We start from the raw sequence: 8,378 nt of genomic DNA on the forward strand, positions 1-8,378 counted from the left end.
CGATTATCAGACAACTATGGGAATGCTACGTTGATTCGATGTTAAGGAGTTAGAGGGGATTGATTCCACCTTAACTCAACTTAATCCACTAGCGACGAAGTGAAGTCGTCAGAATCCGAATTGAACCGCTATACGTAACAATCGGTTCTTCCTAATCCCTAATTACACATGGCATTTCTACCAATTAATAACTAGCATGTGAACAATTAAACCCATTCTCATGGTGAACTAATTATTTCCTCGGCGTGGAATAGAAATTACGCGACTCTACGATAAACGGAATCAAGCTTTCATCAAGGCTTCTCAACCCCTCTAATGGAGGTTTAGCCTTGAATCATTCGCAATCATTTCCATTTAAATTAAAACTACACATAATAATAAGCATTAAAATTTACTAATTTAAACAATAATGAAATCTAAATTAATGACTAAAATGAAATAAGAACAAGAATTGAAATTAGATCTAGAAATGGAAATGACAAAATCGAAATTGATAAAAAATACTACTTTATTGATCTAATCAAATGAAGAACAAGATCCAAAGGTTTAATCTAATAAATGATTTGAAACTAATTAAATAAAACAATTAAATCTAGATCTAGAAGCTATTTTAATGGCTACTTTCTATTCTAAGCTATCTACCTAACCTAACTGCCCTCTGGCTACCATTAACACGGAGTCAAGCTTTTGTTTTTATACATCCAGATCCAAAAATCGTGCATGGGCTTGGAGCCATGTTTTGGGCCAGAGAATCAGGCCCAAAACCCAATTCTTTCAGTCCAAAAAGGCCTCTTCAGCTGCAGTTGGCTTCCACAGACTTTTCGTCCACTTTTGCTCCTCTGATTGGGTCAAGGCTTAGACCATTGCAAAGCTCTTTCCGAGCCGGTCGTTTTGACATAAGGTAGGCCTCAATCTGAGATCTGAGTCCAAAGATATGGCATTCGGAAGTTCTGCTGACTTTTGCTCCTTTATCTCGCTAAAGTGGCACATTTCTGCACATAATGGACTTTGAAGCCTAAAATGCATAAAAACACGTAATCAGTATTAACTCTTACTTATTATTCACATAATTGGTCTAACAGTATGATTATTAAGGGGTTAAAACTACAGTTTTGGGCTCTTATCAGGGGGATTCGGAAATCCCCCACTGGGTCTGCTTGAACGATGCAAGATTTGGGGCTATCGCTCAAGGCTTTGTAGAAGTCAGAGAGAGGAGTCTCTCCTTCTTCAGGCATTATATCAGGTGGTGTGTGTGAAATAGTAGCTAGAGGTGTAGTGGGTGGTATACTAGATAGACTTGTTTGTTGACGTTGTCGTGTAATTACGTTCGGTGTTTTGTTCGACGGCACCTTAATCTCATACAAGGCTAAGACCAACTTAGCTAAACACGCCAACACTCCAAACAATCCTCGATATACTAGTATAAACCTCTAAACAGAGATGCGAGGTGTGGAAGAAAGGAATACCTGACAAGGCCCTTGCTTCGCTTTTATGAATAGCGTCTTGTTTTACGTGTTGGTGTATATAACAAGTTAGAACACCGAAAAACTTGAAAGATCGAAGTTCGAATCAAACCCGTGGAAATCGGCAAAATTCATTTCCATGCTGGTGCTTCACTTTGGAAGAAAAGCCGGTGTAAACTTCGAAGTTACGTGTTTTGAGCTGGTCGTTTCGGTTTTTGGTCGCTTTTAATTTCCAAATAACTTTAGTACGAGGTGCACTCGCGCAATTTTTTTTTTTTTTTTTCCCCGAGGAAGTTTAATGCTGAAAAGACAACCACAGTTAGAATCGAACAAGGGTGACTTTAAGAAGAGTACTTATACTACGAAAACAATGTGAAAGTGAACTAAGATGGCAGCGGCGCCATTTGATAAATCATAAAAAGATAAAGTGGTGAGTATTCCCGCCTGTCACGTGGGTGACCCGGGTTCGATCCCCGGCAGCGGCGCCATTTGATAAATGTAAAAAGATATAAAGTTTACCTACGAAATGAACGATGAAACTCAAAACGTAAGTAAACTAAAACTTAATTACGTGTCTAAATTTATCAAAGTTTGTTCTACTCTCGATCTATTGAACAGATATAGTGGAGTAGGAAGTTCGTTCCACTCCTAGTCCTTTCGCATACTGTGTTTTTTAGTCTAATTACTCTACTCTAAGTCTAATGAGAGATTTACGAAATGATAACTAGACTACGATGCAACTACCCACAAGATGCAACTAGTCGACTATTTAAGCAACTATGGGAATACTACGTCGAATCTATGATAAGGAGTTAGAGAGGGATTGATTCCACCTTAGCTCAACTTAATACACTAACCATTTAATTGTCGTAATCCGAATTGAAGCCCATGAAGTAACAACTGGGTTATTCCTAATCCCTAATTACACATGGCATTTCTACCAATTCATAACTAGCATGTGAACGATTACACCCATTCTCATGGTGAACTAATCATTTCTAGAGTGGAAAGGAAATTACGACTATTCAACATTAACACGAATCAAGCTTTCATCAAGGCTTCGCAACCCTCTCTAATGGAGGTTTAGCCGAGAATCATCACGCTATCATTCCCAATCAGATTCGAACAAGACATGATATAAAGATTGAAACTTTGCTTATTTAAACTCAAATGGAAACTACTCATGTAAAAATTATTTCAATCTAATAAAGACAAATAATTGAATCTAAGAATTGAACTAAATAAGTAAATGGAAAATGAAACTAGATTACCAAGAACACTATTTTATTAATCTAATGAATAATAAAACAATGATTCAAATACTAAATTAATAATCTACTTTGTTCTAAAGTAATTAATTAAACATGAAACTAGATCTAAAACAAGATATGAAAAACTAATTAATTAACTAATTGAAATTCTAAAAGTAAGTTCTAAAACTAATTAATGGAGGCTAACTAATTAAAATTTTAATCTAGGTCTAACTATATCCTTTTTTAGGTTTAACTAGCTACCATTAACAAAGAGCTAAGCTTTTGTTTTTATATGTTTCAGATCCAAAAATCGTGTATGGGCTTGGAGCCATGTTTTGGGCCGGAAAATCGGGCCCAAAACCCAATTGTTTCAGTCCGGAAAGGGCTCTTCAGTTGGATTTGGCTTCAATAGACTTTTTGTCCACTTCTGCTCCTCTGATTGGGTCAAGGCTTAGACCATTGGAAATCTCTTTCCGAGCCGGTCGTTTTGACATAAGGTAGGCCCAATTCCGAGGTCTGAGTCCAAAGATACGGCCTTCGGAAGTTCTCACGACTTTGTGTGTTGTTTTACGCCCGTCGTCGACTTTTCAGCTTTTGACCGGGCTTTACAAAGGCTTTGTCTTCTTGAATCTTGGCCTTTAATCACGGAACTCCTTAGCAACCGACCTTTGCTCCTTTATCTCGCTAAAGTGGCACATTTATGCACATCATGGATTTTGAAGCCTGAAATGCATAAAAAATACGTAATCAGTATTAACTCTTAATTATTACTCACATAATTGGTCTAAAAGTGTGATCGTTAAGGGGTTAAAACTACAATTTTGGGCTCTTATCAGTGGCTGACTGGAAATAAGGTGTAAGCTGACTTGTTTTGGGGTATTCTCTTTAATCTTCTCATCTCTGGGTTTATTATCCAATTGTTCATATCTTAATGCCAAATCTAACACGCGATCGAAAGTTTCTGAATCAAAGGGTATCAAATAACTCGATAGATATGGCTCTAGTCCACGGATGAACTTCTGGTTCTTTTTTACTTGGGTATCCACTAGATAAGGAGCATACCTCGATAGTTCATTGAACTTAGTCACATACTCCGTAACAGTTTTCCCTCCTTGGGTCAGATTAAAGAATTTCTCAGTTAATTGCTCCTTAACAGCATTAGGAACAAACCTTCCCTCAGATCTTACATGGAAATCCTCCCAAGTCATAGTTCTCACATCCACATTATCCTTGATATACCTCCACCAAAATAAAGTTGACCCCTCCAACTGGTGAGAAGCCAACTCCTGCTTCTGCACCTCAGTGAGTTGCATCTTAGCAAATACGGGCTCACACATAGTAATCCATTTCTCAGCATCAATGGCCCCTTTCTCTCCCTTGAACTTCTGGCCTCCTAAAGTAGCAAAATCCTTGTTTCTCCTAGCAAAAGGATCCCCTAGATTAGCATGTTGACCCCTCTGAATAGTTTGCACCAACTGAGTTAATATTGCTCCCAAATCAACAGATATGGTATTACTTCCAGTACCAATAACGTCAGTGTCATCTCCAGCCATCACCTTAAAACAAAACGGACTTCTATTAGTACTCCAAATATCTTAAACTCAAACACACCCAATCACCACATTCCGAGGATCACCTAGACCTTCCCAATCTAGGCTAACCTAAGCTCTGATACCAAAATGTCACAGCCCAAATTTCTAAACAATTAAAAAAAATGAATATTTAAAATATAAATATCTCAAACATCACTCGGTTCAATTGTTTTAAAACCCAGGCCATGACGGGGTGGATACAACACATGTCAAACCCTAAAACCCACATCATAAAAGAATCTTAACAACAAAAATAATCTCCAAAATTCTCTTTATTACTTTATAAAAAGTCTATCTTCCGTCCCAATAAAACATCAAACCACTCTAAGAATATATAACAGGTCTTCAACATCGTATTTTTCATGTCATATGAAAAGAAAACTACGTTATTACATACTTCCAAAAGATCAGACCTAATAAAATAACCTCCCGGACTGCTCCAGGCAAGAATCCAAATCCTGCGCTTGTGGTTCGCCTTAGCCGACCTATGTTCCCAATAACACACCCACGTTGCCAAAACAAAGCAAACATGGGTCAGCAAAATGGAATTTGCTGGTATGAGTAGACTAACCACATATAACCATTATCATACTTTAATTATCCAAACAATCACGTTATATTTTCCCATAACTTAATCATTCTCAGCTTGGAAGACAGGTACTTCCGTCATTTCAACCGGCATAGTTTCTTCCCAAGAAAAACTTCCATTATATTAACTCATTCTAATAACTCGTTTTAATATCTAAATCATTGAATTAAAACTTACCGATATCCACTGCTGTATAAGGGTAGGACCGCGTTCTTGCACAAAATGTTATTAAGTCCTACCCTCATGCAAAAGAAAGTTAGAACTTCTATATAACCTACGTAGATATTATATTAGGTATTCAAAAGTAAACCCAAACACTCGCATAATCAAATAATACAACTAACCCGCAAGACGAATACCTTAGTTCCTCTCTATGGTAGTCCAAAGAATCTGGTCATTCATGGCACATTCAATGAATACCCGGGTCATTCATGGCACATTCAATGAATACCCATAGATAACGCTAACGGGCCATTTATGGCACATTCAATAAATGCCCACCTAACATATGACATCAACAGTCATAAAACTCAATTCCAAAACTTGAGGCGTGGAGAGTTCTAAAAGAGGTGGTAATTTGTTTACACATTATTGAACTTTATTGCATATATTATTTCAGAGAACGAATGAGTATCTTGATTCATGTATTATTGTTTACGCGTTATTAATATATCGATATCTAAGTGTCATAGCGTTGTATAACATAAAAACTGAAATATCACATAGTAGTTAATACACATACACACGTATATATAAATGTCCTAGCCTAAAGCCAAGCATGCTAATAGCCCTAGACCTATCCTAATAGCCCAAATCATAATCCGAGTTAAAAGGTCAAATTGGGTCAACTGGTCAAAAGTCAACTCTGGTCAAAGTCAACCCTGGTCAAAGTCAAAGTCGACCTGCCAAGGGTCAACAACAGTCAACCAGCCCCAAACTCCTCTAACCCAAAAGCCCAAAGTCAAAGGCCCAAAGTCTTAACCTTTCCAAGCCCAACTAAACACTTAAGACAACAAGCCATCTCGGCCCAAGCCCAAGCCCAACAAAAGAAACGACCAACACTGTGTCTTCTTCTTCTTCTTCCTCACTTCACCAGCGCTTCCACCACCTATGCAGCCACCACCGGCCATCCATATCCAACAAGAACCCAGCGGTTTGGTTCATGGGGAAAAACCCCATGTACCTATACCAACAAATCATAATTTTCTTATACTGTAAAAATCGCGACCTACGCCATTAATGTCTGTAAAAGCTTCCCTTCACACTCTCCAATACCCAATCTCCCTTCAACAATCAACAATCAAAGCTACAGCCTAACCTTACAACAAAACCAACAAACCAAATAATTCAAACAATCAAAATCATGACGATTTGGTTTTGTTTAGATGCCATTACTGCTCCTCCGGAGCTTCAACAGGCCATATCGTGACAACAACAAATCATCATCGATAGACCACCAACAATTTCCAATCAAAACAAAAAGGAGTTCAAACTAAAACAATTTTTGACAATTTCCTTCTGTTGGCTTGACGACGCCATTAACAGCCTCGTCCGAGCTCTAAGGCTAAGTCCAATGGTGCGGCAAAACACCAAATATCACGGACATTTTGATCCAATGGTGCGTCAAAACGCTAACCCGCCAACGCTATCGGTATAAGTTTACTTATATATAGCGTCAGTTTTAACGGGATAGCGTCAAGTCTACATGCCACTCAAAGTGGCGGGTAAAAGAAATCTAAACCACACGCCTTTGGGAATGGCGGCTAGAGAAAAAAAAAAATCTTTTTAATTTTTTTTTTTTTCCCCCACACTGTGGGAATGGCGGTTGGAGAAAAAAAAAAAAATCCTACCCGCCATAGGCAGCGGCGGTTGAGAGTCCTAATTTTTTTTTTTTTCCACACGCATGTTGGAATGGCGGTTGGAGAGTCCAAAAAAAAAAAAAAAAAATCCTACCCGCCATAGGCACTGGCGGTTGAGAGTCCTAAAAATAAAAAAACTTTTTTTTATTTTTATTTTTTCACACGCCTGTGGGAATGGCGGTTAAAGAGTCCCAAAAAAAAAATTAACCATTGGGTTGGGAAACGCTAAGCCTCTAACTGTATACACTATGCTATTGTGGTTTGGCGGGATGGCGCACCAAACCATTGGACTTAGCCTAACAGAGTAAACTTCCTAGTTTCACTAGTCAACTTCTAATAGTTCACTTTAAAATCTCAGAGTTCAACAGGGTTAACAATTCACTTCAGAGTTAACAAACACTTCACTTTCAGAGTTTCACGGTTTAATATCAACTGAGCAATATCCTAGCATTTAACAAGTTTTAATGATACAACGACAGTAACAAGGATAATAGCAGAATGGCAGTAAAATGCGTAGAAACTGTAGATAGCAAAATTATTTCTTTATACATGTCAAACTCTAGATTCAGTGAAATAGAAACACTACTCACTGTTTATAAACCGAACAGCGAGAAAAATCTTGAAAGACCGAAGTCGACTGTTACGCGAAAGGACGATCTTCCTCGTTCAAAACCTTTTCTTCTTTCAGTAAAACTCAATTTTTTTTTCTAAAACCCTCACTATGTTTTTTTGACCAACCCTATTCTGTTTCCTTTCTGTTAAAAAAAACAAAACCCCCGAAATAGGGAAGAAGGTTTATCCCATAAACCCACATCTCTTATTTCCACTAACACTTATCCTATTTTATTTTATCTATTATCTACTATTATTATTATTAGGAAAATAAAAGAATAAAAACACGGGGTGTTATAATATACACACCTTAAAAGGATCTCGTCCCGAGATTCAAGGTAGAGTATAGATTAACCAAACAACAGTACGTCAAACAATAATTCTTTATAGAGTATAAAGTTAACGGATTATATCCCAACAACTAACCTTTAATAATGTAAAACATGTTAGCAGGGAGATTAAATTAAACACATAATTTACTGGGGCTTAGGCACAGGGGGTCCTCGAGTTTTGCCTTGGCAAGGCGCGGGTCGCGCTTAGGTAAAACTCAAGTTCTAGGCACTTCTTGGGTGGGTATTTCGAGTTTTGCCTTAGTAGGGGTGAAGTCGTGGTTCGTGTATTCTCTTGAGGAAAAATTCAGTTTTGAAACAAATAACCATAGTTAGAATCAAACAATTGTGGGTGGGTTATGGGACTTTGAAAGACTAACAATACTAACGGGAACTAAGATGGCAACAATGCCATTTGATACACTTATAATGTTAGTTTTACCTACGCATAAAGGATGAAACTCAAACGTAAGTAAAACTAAACTATTTTCTAATAAGGTTTTATCAAAGTTTTTCTACTCTCGATTCTATCAAAATAGATTTGGAGTAAGAGATTCGTTCCACTCCTAGTTCTTTAGTATTTACGTTTTCTAAGATTATTAATCCTACCAAAGTCAATGAGAGTTTTATGAAAGAAATTATACTACGATGCAAATTATACTAACGAGATACGATACTTTA

This window comes from Coptis chinensis, chromosome 7, assembly GCF_015680905.1.
Source record: "Coptis chinensis isolate HL-2020 chromosome 7, ASM1568090v1, whole genome shotgun sequence".
In the NCBI taxonomy this organism is placed as follows: Eukaryota; Viridiplantae; Streptophyta; class Magnoliopsida; order Ranunculales; family Ranunculaceae; genus Coptis; species Coptis chinensis.